Source organism: Passer domesticus, chromosome 7 (assembly GCF_036417665.1).
Source record: "Passer domesticus isolate bPasDom1 chromosome 7, bPasDom1.hap1, whole genome shotgun sequence".
NCBI classification, from domain to species: Eukaryota; Metazoa; Chordata; class Aves; order Passeriformes; family Passeridae; genus Passer; species Passer domesticus.
This window is the reverse complement of record NC_087480.1, coordinates 53,486,634-53,504,999: the sequence shown is the minus strand read 5'-3', so window position 1 is coordinate 53,504,999 and position 18,366 is coordinate 53,486,634. Positions and strand designations below refer to the sequence as shown.

The window sequence follows — 18,366 nt, the reverse complement described above, 5'->3', positions numbered from 1 at the left end:
CACATGTTAACCATCTGTGACAGTCTGAAATTGACACACCCTCAAAAAAAAAATTACGTAAGAACTTCATTCAGCCTACCCTCTCACACTCCCTATGCTTCAATTCCAAATATTCCCAGCATCCTTCAGTATCCAGCTACTTCCCTGAAACTAGTTATGTGTTGAAAGGCTCTATGCACAACAGCAGCAGTTAAAATTAAAATGTCAAAGATTAACTTAAAGTGAAGTGTTCTAACTGGAACTTCTTTCTTCAAAGTTTTGGGGGTGTTTGTTGGTGTTCTAGAGGTTTCATTTTGCTTGTTGTTTTGGTTTTTCCCCTGCAGGTGCATATTCACCTCCCCTTCAACACACACATACACAAACATACATACACACACACTTCTCACCAATCATTCTCAATGAGCTGCAACTAAATAAGAACATTCCAGGTAAGGAAAGGCACTGAAGTCAAAAACAAAAGTACTCTAAGCCATGTTACAAGAAACTTCTGTGTTTTACATGTCTCTTTCTCCACAATATACAGACAATGCTTTCCAGGCAAGGAATGTGCCCACTTCCCTACCCTTCCCCTTTTCCCTTTATGCACAGTCTCCTTTTATTGGCAAAAATAATTACAAATTCTTAATGTGTCTTCTTGAGTTACAGTACACAAGTCTTGTAGCTCTGATAATATCTAAATCAAAAGCTCCCAGCTGAAGGGCACACCTACCACAGACTCTGATCAGCTCCAGCACCCTCCCACACACACCTTTGAGGTCAGCCCAGTGGCATCAGCTACTTCTCAAAAAGCCATTCCCTGTGACAGCTGTCCCCAGGTTCAGCTTTCCACCAAAGCTTCTACTACAGAGAGATAAGAAAGGAATGGTAGAAAGGTAAAAACAGCTTCCCACACTCACCAAAGAATCCAGGCTGTCTTCTAGACATGATGGATTTGGCACATATTACATATGGAAACCTCTTCATGAACCCTTTTTGTTAAGCACATTAAACACTTGGGTAATATTCAGAAGACTACATAAGTGTTAAACGCCTGGAAGAAAGGGCCTCCAATCACATTCTGCAGGTTTATATACTGTTTAAGTCACTTTTCAAACAGATACTTAAAAAGTTTTTCTAAAGTGCACTGTTCTGAGACATCCTATTATGTTTTTAAAAATGCTAAGTGCAACACAGCCAATTTAAAATTTCATTTTCTAAGAGCTGTGCCCATATTGTGTCAGTAAAACAATGAAGAGGGAAAGTTTTAGCTCGATAACAATAGAGCTGTCTTCCATAAGATTGCAATTTACTTCACTCATCAATCAAAACCCTGCTTTGATATTGCAGATCACAGATGAACTGCATGAAAATAGCAGTAGATGACATTACCATTTTCAAACAAAGAAGGAAAAAACTAGAGGAAGAGATCTTTCCCTGTCCTTGCCCCAAAGCAATGCATAAAAAGAACACAAAAATCTTACACAACATTCCAAATTGATGAATAAAGAAACTCTTTGCAGTGGTAGAGCAAAATTTTGCTTACACGCTTTCAAATTAGTAAATTAATCTATCCGAGCAAATGGTTGAAGAGTAGATTACAAAGAACAAACTGCCAAAATTTTAAGGGTTCCACTTCCACTTTTCAAAAGAAAAAAATTTACAGCCCTAAAGATGAAAGCATAGTAAGCACGTAACACTTTGCTCACAGCGTGTGAAAAGGACTGTGAGCCTCTGTCCATTCATTCTTTTCAAAGGTGATAAAGAACTTTATTTACGTTGGGCTTGTGGCTTTTGCCACAAGCTAAAAATCAGGTTCAAACAGCCAGCTGATTCCTGCAAAGCTTAGGGCTGAAGATAAAAGCATCACATAATCTTGATTTGCTAGGCAAAGATGATTGCTATCACTCCCTACCAAGGCAGACAAAAGTTTGCTCACATAACTTGCAATAAGAATGGCCAAAGCTTTTCTTGACTATCAAGAGGCTCTGAATTTCTCAGCTCAGTCACTTACCACACTTGCACAGAAAAACCACTAAAAGAGTTCTGATATTGGAATAAGTCTGTTCCTCTTGCCTGAAATCTCACATTGGGGTTATCCCACTCAGCTGGATGGGAGAACCAGACTGTCACAGGGGATGCAGACAAAAGACAAGAAGCCAAACACGCTTCTCAATTTGCCTGATCACTAAATCCCCTGTTAAAATCCTGATCTGGTAATTTCAGAATACAGCTACAAGGATCCTCCTCAGCCCTCACTGCACAGGAAGAGTTCCAAGCAATTAAAAGCAGGATATAAAAGAACAAGCACTAAACCACGGCAAGGATTGTCAGAAGCTCTTTTGTTTAACCATTGTTCATTGAATGGTGCTGCAAGAGAGCAGCACAGGTCTTTAATCTCCAGAAGGCAGTGAATACTGCAAGTGTTGATTTGTGTTTTGCTTCGACTGCCAGGTGAAGCATCACAGGCAGCAAGACTGATACATCAGCATCAGACCAGTGCTGGAATAAAACTTCCCAAGCCCTGTTTTTATGGCCTATATTTAAGAAGTAACAGATCATGCAAAGAGTACTTCCTTGCTTGTAACTGTGCTGTAATTAAATCAAACACAAACTGCCTCCCAATCTCTATGACAAGCCAAAGCACTCAATTGTGACTGACAAATATTCAAGTCTGCAGGTCAAAATATGTTAAACTGTTAGCCAGGGGGTGCAGAATCTACACAAAAGTTTTCTATGAACAGGAAATACATTAGTAAGAAAAATTAGAAACCTTTTTTATGAAGCCTAATAAAGAAAACCTTAGGTCATCTGGAAGTGAATCCTAGCAAATTGTTGGAAGGAAGAATGAAAATTTAACTACAATAAACTGGCCAAGAATTCACTGTTATTACCCCCATCTTGTAAGGAATATAACCAATGAGCAATGTAACTTGAGGGTAACTCAAGTTACTTTCTGAATACTTTCTGAATTTTTTGAAAGCACCAAAAATAGTCAACATTGAAAGCTGTATTTTCTATTTTTTAACACAGTATGTTTGTCCTTTAAAAGATAAAAGCTTATTGTGTCAGGGCTGTGTGCATATCTGAGAAGCATTCTTTTTCTTCTCAGCCTTTCCTCATCACTTTATATAATCTGTGTGCATATTCTTAATGAAAGATAAATCTGATCCTGTCATTAGGCCTGCTCTAATATACTCAGAAATACACTGAAAATTAAAGGCCTGGGCAAGAGATCACAGACCAAATATCTATCTATATAAGTAGCAATTAGTGCAATGGAATTGTAGTATTTTTGCTTTAGTATTTAGCACTGAAATTTGCCTTAACTTTCTAGTCTGGGCATTACACATTGAGAGGAGAGGGCCAGCAGTTTACCAGGAAGCTGGGGTGAGCCCACATGTGACCAAAATTATAGGCTAAATAAGAATTTGCAACTAAGTTTCTTTTTAACTGTATCTACTTAACTCATGTACTTGCCAGCAGCACCCTGAAAAATGTCAGAGACAGCAGAAACAGGGAAAATTACAGTAGATCAACATAGCCTCTTAGGGGCTATAATATATTGGTTTACAACATCAGCAACAGAGAAAACTTTTACAGAATGTATTGCATTATATAAAAGAAGAACTTTATTATTAGATGAACTTTGCAATAAATTTCAACATTCCTACAACAGTAAACATATAAACTAAACTTAGCATCAATATTAGTTTTCAAAATGACTGCAAAGCTGGGTGTTATTTGCCACAGTGATGTTTTCAACACATCATGCACACATTTACCATTCTGAATATCTACAGCTTCCTCTGCACACCCATCTGCAGTTATAACACAGATGAGAGAAAAGTTACAAACTCAAAACTTCGTGTTAAAAAAAATCCCACAGTTAAAACCAAACAAAAGAGAAAAAAAAAGGAACATTCCCTAAAAGACCCAGTATCAGAAGCCCACACGATCAGATACACCCTCCTTATCTTGTTCTTCAATGAGATTTCTTTTCTTGTTAACTTTTCAGGAAACAACTACATGGCATGTTTGAGTAGAACAAATGAATTAGAAGATTTAATGTTTCATCAGGGAAGTTAGTGCTGTTAACTTTGTTGTGAAGTGTCCCAGCTGCAGGATCACACAAAAAAGCTTGTTAAAAAGGAAAGGTAAATATTTATAACTGGGTACATTATTAGCCCCTTTCTGAGGCCCATTGAGATGCAGAATTGTTTTATTCCTAATGGAACCACAGTCTAGAAGACAAGGTAATTGATGATTAAATTATATCAGCTCAAATGTTTGGTCCTTACATGAAAACAGAAATGGCTTAAACAAAGTATTCAACCCTACTTCAAGATCTCCCCAACAGCCAAAAGGGAAGAGTAATTCTTGAATTCACCTCGTAAATGCCTAAAGCCAAATGAATTCCATCAAGGGAAGAAAAAGAAACAGAGCCTCTAAAGTCTGTATCAGACTTCACAGAGGCTCAAAGAAACCACTATCAATCTATCAGGACTCCAAACCCCACACCAGGCTCAGTAGCTGCACTCACAACAAAACCAGTCTGAACAAAGACACTGAGCATTAAAGGCCACATCATTCCTTTATCATTGCTCTTCTAGCATGAGTATTGCAAACATTAAAAGGTTGTCTGAACAGGGAAATTAACTCCTGGCCAGATAAAACAAAACAACTCTGTCATTCATCATCCTTACTCACATGCTGTAAGGATTAAAAGAAATATGACCCCCACCAAAAAAGGGATTTGTAATAAAATTTGATTTTATAAGATATCAAAACACCTTCTCTCTGAAGATTTTCTTTCAATAGACTCAAAAGATGTGCCAAGCATGTGATGAGTCCCAACATCACTGCCTAGGATTACTGCAAGTTCTCTTGAGCATCCTGTGTGTTATCAAACACTCATTTATCTTTATTCTTGTCTATGAGGTTTTACATGGTTAAATAGAGGTGCATGTTTAGATTTGCTGAAGACCCTAATCCACACTATTAGCAAACCAAACTTTTCATGTTTGTCAGTTCCTCAGAGATTTATTCAGATATTTATTACACAGAAAACACTGAACTTAACCCCTCTGAGCTAGAAAGAGAACTGCTCGTGGAACCAGCAGCAGGAACAGCTGCACTTTCCTCTGTGCAGGCAAAGAAACCCATGATTTCCTACTGGCTATAAAAAGGAGACTTACCAGAGGATTCTGCAGGGCACCTTCATTCCCTGCAACACTGATGCTCACTTTGGAGCTTTCAGATCTCCAACTATATTGATTTTTGTGCACATGACATTGTCTCACTGTCTCGTTCACAGGGAAAGAACAAACCAGCCTAAAATACCTACCTATACCTGTGTAAACTCTGTTTAATGCCCAGTAAAATGTTACAATCCAATTAATCTTTATCTGGAATGTAAACTCCCTGGTTTTTTAGGAACAGAGATGAACAAAACCTAATGGTAAGTTTTACGTTCATTCAATTTACATGAACAAACAATTGCTTCATAGCAATAGAACCAGGAAGAAGGTTTCATCTGATTTTATACATTTCAGACTGGCACTTCCAGGTTGAGTTGGAAAACCTAAGAGATGTTATCTGTATTAATATTTGATTCTTGACCCAAAATATATAGACTTTTCTATGTCTAAGGCACAAATAAAATATATTTTAAATTAAAATATTAGCTGAAAATACAAAGTTTGACAAGTGAACAATAACAGTGTATTAAAATGTGTGTGCTGTATAAAAGTACTTATTTACTAATAATACGGAGTTCTAATCTTGTTTTGCAAAAAGCAGTTTCCCAGGAAAAATGTTAAGGTTCATTAAGTTTGAAGTACAATCTCTAATAAACTTATCTATTGGTCCAGTATAAGATACTGCCCTTAAAAAACTGTCACAAGACTAAGGAGGACAGAGGAAAGAAATCCATGCCCAACTGCTGTTCCAAGGCTCATTTCAAATGAAGCTGCTTGTAAAGAAAATTTTAAAAATAACTCATAAACTGAACTTCTGTGGAGAATCACTCAGGTGAGCTCAAAATCAATGGTTAGAAAATCCCAGACATTGAATGGCTACTTACAGATGGGTAACAGAATTTCAAGACTTGATCATAACTGTTAAAGCTCACTTCAATAACAAATACTGCAAAATGCAAAGTATGAAATCAGAAAACACAACAGGAATCCACTTTAGCAACACTAATTTTTTTGCCAGGATTCCTTTATGGATCACAGATATGGCCTGAATAGTAGCAGTAGTGAAACCATCCATAATTAGATTACTGGCAAAATAAAATATAACAAGAACCAGTGGACTGCTAAGAGTTAAAACAATATTTGTTCATATACATGACAAAGAGAGACCAGCATACAATTTAATCTGGTGTTATCACCACTGAGGAGGATCTCTACGTGCATGAAAAATAAATTTTGTGGCGTTCCAATTCTTTGGCATCAATATTTTTGTTTCCATAAAACATCTGCAACCTTCTCACTTCCTACCACAAATGAGATAAGCAGATCGATTCAGAGCCAAAAATAAGAAGCACTTTTGTGAGGTTTTTCCTGAGAACAAATTTTCCCTGAGATTCAACAGCAGATCTGCATGCACACAACAGGAAAAAAATTATCAATTTATTCTAAACCTGTAAATAAAATTACCAGTGGCTTTAGACCTGAACAAAACTAAGTCAACCCTTGAACACACAATAAGTGCTTAGTCCTTAGCTTCTTGTAACAGATCCCATTAAATAGCAAAGATAAGCTAGTTCACAATTCTTATCAATGTCTGCACAAAGCAATGGAGACTCTATAATCTGCACAAAGCTTCTCCTCACCAAGCAGGGTAATACAGTTCCATCACAAAGGAACAAAAGCCAAAATTTTTTTGAAGGACAAGACGTATTTCTTCTCTTCTGCCTGAGAACAGAAACAATGCCCAGTGTTGGGTTTATGAACAGCACCGTGCCTTGAGCTCAAACAAAGACTGGAGTCAGCAGACACTTCTGCTAAACTGGCAAGACAACCCTGGAAACAGATTCTCTTCTGTTCCAAAACCAGAGATTAATGTCAATGTCAAAGAATATACAAATAATTAAATTAATGAATAATTTAGCTTTCAGGTCATATTTTTGCCACCTTCATACTGCACAGGTACAATTTAAGTCAATTAATAAAGACCTAGTTGCTACCAATATGTCACTGGATTCATCTATGCCTGAATATTTAAATATCTAAATGCCTTCAGTCACTGCAGTAACCAGACTCCTTTTTAAGCTTTTCTCTAAAACAGTGATTATAATTTATTCATTTGTTCTCTGATCTTCTGGTGCTGTCCAGAACACTTGATATCAGTTCTGACTTGATTCCCTCATTTCCTTCTAAAGGTCTTTACTAAGTCTCCATATTAAAATGCTATTTTTATGATAATAAAATGCTTGTAAATACACTAAATATTGAATGCTGTGATTTTAGCAACTAATAAACCTGTTTTAATTACAAGGCATTCCATTTTTGAGATGACATTTCCTTGCTCTGGAGCATTATAAAAGCTCCTTTACAATAAAATTGGAGTATGATACAGTCATGAGAGCTGCTGCTAGTCCTCAGTGAACAGAGGACACACAACTACCAGATTAACAGAACAAACATCAAAGAAACATTGCTAGACATGAAATCATTTCACTATCAGTGCATTTTTTCCAAGTAGCACCCCACACTGACATTACACACTCTTGTCCAGTTTTGGCTTTCCTAGAGTTTTAACACTTTGCTTGCATTAATGAAGTTGTATTCTCTGAAAGCTGCGGAGAAGACAAAGGTAGTTTTGTCATTTGTGTACTTGTTTCATAATAACAAATGGTGTTTTAAGAGTGCAGAGAAACACAATTTGATCATTCTGAGTTGTATGGCCTTCAAAGCAAAGAGAAGCAAATCTCTAGCTTAGCACCTGGGATATCTCCAAATCATAGAATCATGTATTGGTTTTGGTTAGAAGAGATCTTTAAGGATCATCTTGTTCCAACCCCACTGCCATGGGCAAGGACACCTTTCACTATACCAGGTTGTTTTAAGCCCCCTCCAACCTGCCCTTGAACCCCTGCAGACGTGGGGCACCCACCACCCCTCTCAGCAACCTACTCCAGTGTATCACCACACTCCTGGTAAAAAATTCTTCTCATATCTAATCTAAATCAACCCTCCTTCAGTTTAAAACTACTACCCCTTATCCTATCCCAAGAGGCCCCACCAGAAGAACTCCACATGCAAGGGAGACAGCCTTCCTGGAAACATGAAACTGGGCTCCAACCACTTGCAGAGTCTAACTCAGGTGTTTGTCCAGTCCTTCTGCACATGTATGACCCTCAGTGGGATGAAAACAACCTGCAGAGGCAAGTTCCCATCACACACAGCAACAGAAAGGCATATAAGAAAACTAATGTATTAGAAAACTAGGTTTTTAAATTGTTATTATTGAGCTCAAAGCATGACAGCTGTATTTTTAAAGGACAAAATGAAAACAGGCTTGAGCATCAATTAATCAATCTGACATGTACTGCATTGCATAGAAGTGTTCAAGCTTCCTGAAATGCAGCTGAAATGTTTTCTCAAGTTTTCATCCCACAGACTGAATGCCCCTCACTCCTTGGTGCATGTACCTTTTCCACTTAGTTTTTGTTTGTTTGGATTAACAAAGTACAACAAAGTGTCTCAAGTTTGGGTCTAACTGCACACATAATTTAGTCTTTAGCAAAACTGCCTTCTGAATGCTGCAGACCAGCATTTGTTTACAGCTGTAACCTTTCTGTACTGTCTCTTCCATCCTGAAAGACAATCTGCTCTGTGAACTCTTCCATCAAATCCCATAGGGGAAATTCAACAGGGATGGCAGGACCTACACGATCTATTACTGGTTTTTAATCCTGTTGTGCTAGCAGCTAACATATCCAAGTGATAAACACACACAGTGTCTATCCAGCCAACTTCCACAAGACAGCTCCCAGCCACTGCAAGAAGTTAGGACCAGCTGAATGAGCCCCTTAGAAGCAAAAACTTCACTGGAAATCTGTCCTGAATGGACTGCTGGGTGTTTGGACAATGAGCAGATAATGGACGGTGCATTCCAGAAGTGCACTGAAAATCAGTTTCTTATTATAACTCTTGTTAAGTATTTTTAGCATTAGCTGAATTAGCTTATATTTCAAACACCTACAAGAGTTTCAGAACACAGCATGACTCAGTAAATGTCAAGACAAAAATTTGCCAAGTATCAATCAATTAACTAATCAACTTATTTTGGCTACAAACAGCTGAGAATGTCTATGGTGGATTACTTTTCACACCTTATAACAAAAATCATCAGAGAAAATCTTCCTATACAGACAGCTCATGAAGACGTGTGTGGACTGAAACTAAATCAGAAATTACATTTCAAAAATTCTTACACTCCCCAGAGTCCACCCTCAACAGTGCCATCTGCTTCTGGAAATTTAAACACATACACGGAATGTTTTGAATTGCTGTCTTGCTTTTACATTCATAAAATCCAGACCAACTAAAAGGTTTTAAAATATGTTTTATTGGTAGAAATGTTTACTATATGTATAACAAAAAGTGAAAATATTTATGATGCAACTCCAATAGCAAAGACAGTATTTTTTCCTGGAAAGAAACACAGCATCATCCTGTTTTCCACGTACATAATAAACTCCATTAACACTAGACCAATTTCAAATAGCAAAAAAATTATAAGCTAGACTTCCAAATTATTGCAAGACTAAGCCATCAGTCTTGAACTCTCTTCCCTCACTGCACTGTAACATGTATTTATAACAGAACATTTGAAAATAACTTCTGATGGATTACTAGATTTAGGGTTCGTGGAACCTAACTATAAGTTGAATAAAAAACTCACAAAAGACACAGCTTAGAGGAAGAGCAAATTAAAAAGTTCTAAATCTGGTTTCAAAGGTAGTTTTTTGAGTATTCATGTTTCTTCCTTCAAAGGGCAGCATTTTCACCAGGCTTCAAACAGTACTACATCACTACAAAAATACACTAACCGCAGCACATCATTATTTGATGTGGAAATGAAATCACTGAGACTCTCTATGACCTGTCCATTTATCTATTGTGGTTCTTAAAGAACAAAGTCTTGCTGAGGGATAAAGCATTTTGGTTTAGTCTCAAACAGTTCACTAGCTTGATGGTCTTCACTGCTTTGTTAGCTTCAGCTACTCAGCTTCAAGGAATAGGAATTAAATAAGACTTAAAAAACCTTTCATTTTGAATAAATGCCTATCATCATATCTACAATAACCCTCTGCCTTTCTTATAGCACTAAAGCTATGTTGGCTTATGGCAGGCAGCATGGGCAATAAAAAATATCTATCAGAGCAAAATAAAGAACTGCCCCTTCTAAAGACTCTAAGAACTACCTTGACAGGCAGGACAACATTTACTGGGCTGCAAGAGGGCAGGTGAGCTTGCTCAAGAAGTCAACTGTTAGGTGTAAAGTCAGTAACACATACCCATTGCTCCAACACAATAACACTTGGATATACAAAGCATCCAGTCAGGAATATATCCAAAATCTTTGAGTGCTTTGCAGCTGCCTAATCCTAGCCTTGGACAGCACCCCACTGTTATCCTCAAGTGGTCTGTAACCAACAGTAAGTAGCAGCAGCTTTCCCCTTAAGGTTAATAATTATTCTAAAGAAAAGCAGTGCCACACCAAACCCTAGCACTTCTAACAGAAGAATTCTCTGGGCTCCTTCACTTTTGGATGAGAAATGCAGTGTACTGCATCTTTCCACTGTGTGCTTAGCTATTCTAATATGCAAGATATGAAATTAATGTGGCTAATACAGTATTTGCTCTTACTCTTCACTTGTGACAGGAAATCGAAATCTCACATGGGCGAGCTGAATCATCTAAGCTGCTGATGCAATGCCTACCTAGATATTGATTTACACAACAGATATTTGTCCATTAATACTCAGCTTTGAGAGAAGTGATGATTCCATTTTCTCAGGTCAGAGAAGTGCCATCAGCCCTCTGGTGCCACTCTGCTCTTACCCAACAAGCCCATTGCAGAATTGGTCACTTGACTCCACATTCCTTTTGTCTGCATCTGGATTTCTCTTTTGGCTCAATTCTGTCATTATCTAATAAGCACATTACAGAACTGATCCCTTGATTCTATTCCCCTTTGCCTGCTTTTAGATGGCTCTTTCCCTCAGTCACTTTTCCAGCACCCCATATTTTTAAACATTAGTATGAGCACACAAGTGAACTCAGAGGAAGAGCTCACCTGGAGCTGCCATCTCTGTTTGATGAGGACACAGAAAGACAAAACTACGGCTAATGAAGGAGTCAGGTAGAAGCAGCTCTGGCATCAACAACAATCAGCTTATGGCAGGCAGTGAGACACACCTATGGGGCACTGACAAGTTTGTTCTTTCTGGTTTCTTTTCCTGCCTCCTCAGAGAAAGGATCAAGAAGAAAATAAAGGTAGAACCACGCGTCTCACAAGAGAACAACGGATTCCTCTGCTCCACAGCTACACCCCAGCATCTTCAGTAACTTTATTTCTCCATAGAAAAGGGAGTAAGCTTCAGAAAATAAAGTCTGAGGATAATTAAGAATGGATGCCAGCCAACCATATAGGCTAGAACTGTGCATCTTTTTATTAGAAAACAGCACCTTTTTTTTTTTTTTTGCTTTCTTCCTGACATAAGAAAAAGAGTTAGCAACAAAGGAAGATGAGAAAAGGAAGTTTGAGGTCTGCAAACAGTACCTGAGTTTTTAATGGCAAGTTGCAATCACAACTTGTAATTCAGGAGTCTTTACCAATGTCCTCCTTAAGAAATTTCTTTAGCTCCCTTGACAAAATAGACACAGGTCAGAACTAGCCTAAAACAACCTTAAACAATTTCACAGAACAGGTGATAATAAGCATTTATATAAACAGATGGTTTCTGATCTTCTAGAAGTTAGCAGCACTCCATCCCTCCTTTAATAAAAGGGGCAATGATGTTTACAGAACATATTTGGCTATGATTAAGCTATACTTGCTTTTATAGAATATGTAATGTGAATAGTAAAACTACACTTGATTGCAAATGCAATCTGCATTACTAACAGCGAGTCCATTTGATTTGGTTTATGTGCTTGAATTTTGAAAATAAACTTTCATCTTCTTCAGATTAAGTTTCATCCCAGCCTGTAGGTTTTGATATGAAGTTATAAAGAACAGCTTTGAGTGCTGTGAGCTGTTACCCACAGGGTCCACGACTGGGAGAGCTGCAACAGAGCTGTGATCAGCAACCTGAGAGTCAGAGCTGTAGAGAAAACTGAGAAGCAAAGTGCATACTGAAATCCAAAAACTTTATTCTTCACTTGTCAATCAAAAGGGAAGACTCATGGTAGAAATAAGCAAAGAACACCAAACTGTTCTGCAGTCTACATACAGAGCTCATCACAACAGGGGTACTGCCTTTACTAGCACTGCTGTCACCTAGAGGGAAAAGAAAAGAAAACACTTAGTATATTTGCGGTACAGAAGTTCTAATTAGGAAAAAAGAAAGATCTCTTCAGTTTCCAGGCTTGCCACGCAGCAAGGAAAGCATGGTAACAGCTTCTCTGCAGTTGTGGAGACAAAATAAATCTGAGTAGCACTCTGGGGTTTGGCCAGTTTCTCCCTGCTGGTCACTGACTGCTTTCCAAAAAAGAACAGGGTGAGAAGTCAGTGGAAAAGATCCTTTGCTATTCCTTCCAAGAAAAAAGAAATAATCAAAATATAATGACAACATGAAAGAAGTAATAAGCTTTGTAACCTATCGTTTATAAGTAGTCTTGGACCAATTTGCATGATTTTACTCACAGATGGAGGAGAAATATCCACATATGCATAATGTTACAAAACCCTCTCTCATATGACACACCCAACTGTGGCAATGCAATCCCCAAAATTGCAAAAAGACAAGTATCCAAAAGTAGTGAAGGAGGAAGCTTGTCTGCAATCACACTGTTCCAGGCTGCTGCCAGAATATTACCTGGGTTTGGCAAACACTCCAAGAACAATCAAGAGGGAAAAGCACAGAGCTCGAGAAGCGAAAGAACTCAGTGTCTTCTGTTCCAACCAAAGCTCAATTTTACATTTCAAATACTTCTACATGGAAAAGAGATCAGATAGTAGAGAATTTTTACTGCCTGTGCTAGCAGAGGCATATTCCACAGCTGAAAGTTGGCCATTAGACAAAGCAAGCCTTGAAGTAAGATGTCGTTTGGTTTTCTAACGGCAGGAATAATTAAACATTGGCAGAGCTTTCAGAAGAGGTGACAAACACACCATGATCTAATGCTAAGATAAGATCAGTTTCTAAGAGAGATGTTTTAATTTATCTTTCAGGAAAGCTCCACAGACTGCACACTGGATAACCTCAGTGTTCCATTTTGGCTTTGGGACAGAAAGATCTACAAAGTTTCAAAGATAGGTGGGGAAAAAAAAAAAAAGGAATATTTTTGTTACTCTCAGAAAGTTTGTAGCACTACAGTTCCAAGAGACAGTTGTTAAATGAATTTATTGTAAGTCACTTAGCTTGTTCAAAGGTCAGGAAACACTTTCTATCCAAGCAGAAATTACTAAATGTACAGTCTGAGGAACACACAGGATCTCCCTTCTCCAGGCAGGTCAGAATTTAGAGCTGGAGGCAGCCCATGGCACTGACTGCCCTGCAGAAAGGGCTCTCCAGCACAAAGCTAAACTGGACTATGGAGGTGTTTGGCCTTTCCCTGTACTATGTTTGCACTTTTCCTGCTGGCATCCTCCAAACATTCCCTATACAACAAACAGACATGGCAGGAGAGCCTGCAGGTTTAACAACATTTCAGTCCACATCTTCATGAGCAGCAGCTGAGTTAAACTTTGTACACAACAAATGGTCCATCTACCCCAAAATCCTACCTCTACAACTGGCAGGTCCTCACCAGAGCCTTAAACTGGTTGTTGACATTCTGCTACTGTTTTCTCCTTCATCTCTTATTGACTAACAAAGCCACAATGGCATGGAATCTACTCATAAATCTTTCCCTGGCCACCCACAGCAAGAGGGAGAAGCTTGTCAGAAGTGATGGGGTCTGTTTCTGTTCCTTGTCACATCTCCAAGAAAGCACCCCTGGGTTGCACTCCCTAGGTCCTGTATGCCTTTAGAGCAGAAAATGTCATTCAGTGATGCTCAGTATTCTCTATTTTTACTCTCTGACTCTCAACCTCCATCCCACTAGACCTGCCACAATACTTCAGTTTTCCTCACATCCGTTTATCATCCCTCTGCTTTTAGAGGAAGAGAGCATTTAGATTTGTTAGGGACACATCAGCTCCCACTCCTCATGGAAAAAAATAACAAAGACATTCCATACAGACAAGTAAAAGCAAGGACCACAGATTTGCCCCATTCCAATGTTCTCCTAGTTTTTAGCTGGTTTCAGGTGTTTTCCTCAGATGGACCCAGCCTACCTTACTCTTAATCGTCTCCTTTTCATCTATTACATCCCTTGGGGGAAAAAAAATAAAAAGTACATGTATTACCTTGAGCATGAAGATCCACCTCTTGCAAAGCCTGAGTCATCACTTGATACCAGAGGATACAGCGAGATGCTGTTTGCTACCTACCCCCTGCAGACCAACCAGGTCTTGTATAATTCCATCACAAACCTCTACAGCCATCTCTTCTAGAAACAGAAGAGTCCTTTCTATGAGGACTTTGTCTTCTACCTGAAGAAAAAAATGCTAATCAAAGCAATTCTGACAAATATTGGCTATGATCCATGTGAAATCTTTCACTATAAATATCACTAAAACGAATTATGTCAGCATGATATGGAAACAGCCTAGTGCTTGAAATGTGCCCCTGGATGAGGGCGAGTGTCATTCATGAACAACAATCACTTTCACCTCAACTTCCCGTTTTCCTCCTCCAGTGCAGTCAGCAATCACACAATGATTAAAATAATCCTTTACAGAAATCCAAGTGGGCTGTGTTTGACAAAGATGGCCTCACTCAATAAAACTAAAATGTCACGGGGTAAAAGAAGGACAATTCAGTCATGAATTAATGACTGATGAACAGGAAGTAAGTTGGAGCAATTGGCCTTTTTCCCAAAAGAGAAGGATCACCACTGGAGTCTCACAAGGATCTCTTCTGGGATCAACACCTTCCATATTTTAAAGCAAAATCTAGCAAAGAAGTTTAACACTTACATGACAGAGTTTGCTGACAATGCTTAAAGTTATTGAAGATTGCTAAATCAATGACCAAAGATCTGAAGAAGACTTTAATGATACTGTTTAAGTGGGCTGTAAAATAGCAGGTAAATGTAAAATGATGCATAGTATTAAAAATATGTACACAATCACAAGTTCTGAACTAGTTATTACCACTTAAAAGAGTGACTGGAGTTATCAGAGTTCCACAGAAGTGCCAACTCAATGCTTAAAGACTGTCCAGAAAAAGCATGCAGAAGATTAAAGAGTGAATATGCCATGTAAGTTTATTGGGTGGCATATGGTGAAATACTGTAGCTGGTCCTGGTTATTGTAGCCCAACCCTGTTCCTTGGATTCCTGCATCACTGTCTCCAATCAGAAACACACCTGCAAAAGGTGCAAAGAAGACAGCAAGGACAATGAAAGGGATAGAGTGACTTCTTCCTGAAATGCCTCTGGACAAGTCACAAGCAAGGGATGGTAAATAAAAGAAAAAGTCATCAACCCATAAGGCACACAGAATAACATGGATTCTCCTTTTCACTGCTTCTTCCAATACAAGAAGGAACAAGCAAGGCATGAAACCAAGCAGGCAGAAAGTTTAAAAGCAAACAAAAATAAGTGTTTTTTCCACACAAAATGTGTTTAAGCCCTACAACTCAGCCACAGGATGTTGTGGATGCTACAAGCATACATGGCTTCAAACACTAATTGGACAAATTCATAGAAGAAAAAACCCACTGGGGGCTCTAAAAACAAATATCACCTCTGGTTCAGGAAACCTATGAGCCACAAATTACTGGAGGCTGGGAGAGGCATTTCCTCAATATACACTGTACTCTTCTCCAAGCATCTGTTCTTGGCAGCTGGCAGAGGCAGGATACTGGGCGAGAGGGATCTTTAATGTGCCCAAGTACAGTCATTCTTAATTCTTGCATAACGCACCAGAAAGCGCAAACATTAATTGTGTGCACGTCGGAACTACAAGCAGAGCAAAGGACCAGATTTTCACAGGCCTTAAGGTCAGCACAGTGATTAACTGCTGCAGTCACAGTTTGATAAGGGCTTTTTTCAACACTGGAGTAGCTCAGCCTCTCTCTCAGTTGCAAACTTGTGCAAACGTATGGCAAACAAAGCGATGTGAATTTAATCCAGAATGGTTTGCTGCAGCTGTGCACACTCTTGTACTGGCACTGCTGAGGGCACGTTACAGACTTGGGAACAACAGGGCTACTTAAATCAGAAGGGCCCCAAAGGAAATACTTGTCAAGCTACAAGCTGGACCAGTGAAAATGGAGTATCTCACTGTCTTTTGCATCTCAGAATGCCTTTTTTACCACACACACACTACCAACTGCCAACATTTAAATAAATGCTGAATTATTGGTATTAAAGACAGAAATGCTGTCTTTAATACCAATAATGTCTGTCACATTTGTCCAACACACCCATTTATTTGCAGCTGTTTACCACACTTACAAAACCTTAAATGAAAGACAAAAGGGGAGAGGGGATGAGAGCTTCTCCTCAGAAGTTTGGGGAGTATCTCACACACAGCTGAGTAGAAGCTCTCTAAACTTTAGCTGAAAAATTCCTCCTCCATCACACTGAATACCTGCCAACACACAAAGATCTGTTCTTACAAGTCACTTCAGGTCCTAGTCAGAGCACCCAAGTTAAACACAAATTGGCACTATTTCCCATTAAAAAGCCTGGTGCATGTCAAAAACTGACACTTCTGAATCTGCAGCCTTCCCTGGTTTGCAGCATTGGGGTTGTTGCAGTGAAACTGCCCAAGTGTTCAATTCATTGCTCAAGGCACAGCATGTTCTGTGTGCACGACTTGTAAGTTTCATTCACACTACCAAGAATGGAAATAATTTCCTTCCATTTCCATGTCAATATCATAAACAATGTGTCAAAACAGTACAACAAACACCTTGCTGCTGCATTTGATTGCTCTACAAATTTGTCCATTTCACAGACAGCTGGAAAGATACCAGTTGACCTCTTCTGATTTTAATTTTTTTTTTCCGGAATGAAGACTATAGCATTCCTTAGTTGTTTCAGGAAAGAATAAACATCAAAAGCAGCAGCCCTTCTTAACCACCTGGCTTAAGCACTAAAGAATAAAATAATAGAGGTCTCCTCTTCAAGAGCCCAGTCTGATAAATCTGTATTCAAGAGATATCCACTAGTCAAAGCCAAAATCCAAGGCTCCCATAATTGAAGGCAATGTAATGCAGCTTTTCTAGGAAAAAAACCCAAGAAATTATTTTTTAAACAGCACAAACCTGTGCATCTGCAACAATGACGTAAACTTAAAACACCTTTTTGACAAAGAACCTAGATTTTCTCTTTGCTCCAAAACATGGCAAAACACAGCAATGAATTACTGCATCCCAGGAATCTTCATACTTGTGATACTTTCTCCTTCTCTTCAAATAAACCAAAAAAATAGCATTAGTTGTCACCTACATTTTTCCACTGCAAAGTGTCATCTCCCATTTTTATTTATTGTAAAACTAGGACTATCAAACCAATGTGTTGATGGTCCTAAACTTGATTTAGCATCGCTTTGGTCTCTCGTCCTTGTAAACCTAACCACCAATCAGTAGATCCTATTTTTGTGGGTATGAAAGACATGAAAGTGGGCATACGGAACTTACACACTATCACATGTCACAAGGCTGTGCATTTTCAAGTCTCTGCAAAGGTACGGTACATTTCCTAAACAAACCACTTCTGGAATTAAGACCTAAAACGCTGGAAAACGCATCATAATTACCACGGCGATCGGGAGTGACCTGCAGAGGGTTACTAGAAAGATGTGCTCTGCGATTAGTAACACCAGCCAGCAGCGCACAGCACACACCCGACTCCAGTGCATCCTCCCCCGCCTTCCGCGGCACGCGGGCAGATCCCGGCACCGCGGCTCCCGCAGCCCTCACTGCCTCCCTCACTGCCTCCCTCCCTCACTCGCGCCACGCCGGCAGCACCGACACGGCCACGGGCACGGCACCGCTCCCCCCTGCGCTCTCCGCGGGGCACGACCTGCGGAGCGCACGGGGATGCTCTCCCGGCCGGAGCGCCGCGGTCCCGGCGCGGGGCGGGCGCG

The 18,366-nt window shown here is 39.2% G+C and overlaps 1 protein-coding gene and 1 long non-coding RNA gene across 7 annotated transcripts in view; both read right to left on the bottom strand.

Annotated features, from left to right (window-relative positions):
- MAST2 (microtubule associated serine/threonine kinase 2) overlaps positions 1 to 18,366 on the bottom strand; it is a 185,574-nt gene that overhangs the window by 166,785 nt on the left and 423 nt on the right. The gene's annotated exons all lie outside the window — the stretch shown is intronic.
- Positions 12,348 to 18,129, bottom strand: LOC135305260 (uncharacterized). The gene is made up of 2 exons (XR_010366488.1): positions 17,918 to 18,129; positions 12,348 to 12,498 (listed from the first exon to the last, which is right to left on the bottom strand). It is a non-coding gene; the product is annotated as an uncharacterized LOC135305260 (long non-coding RNA).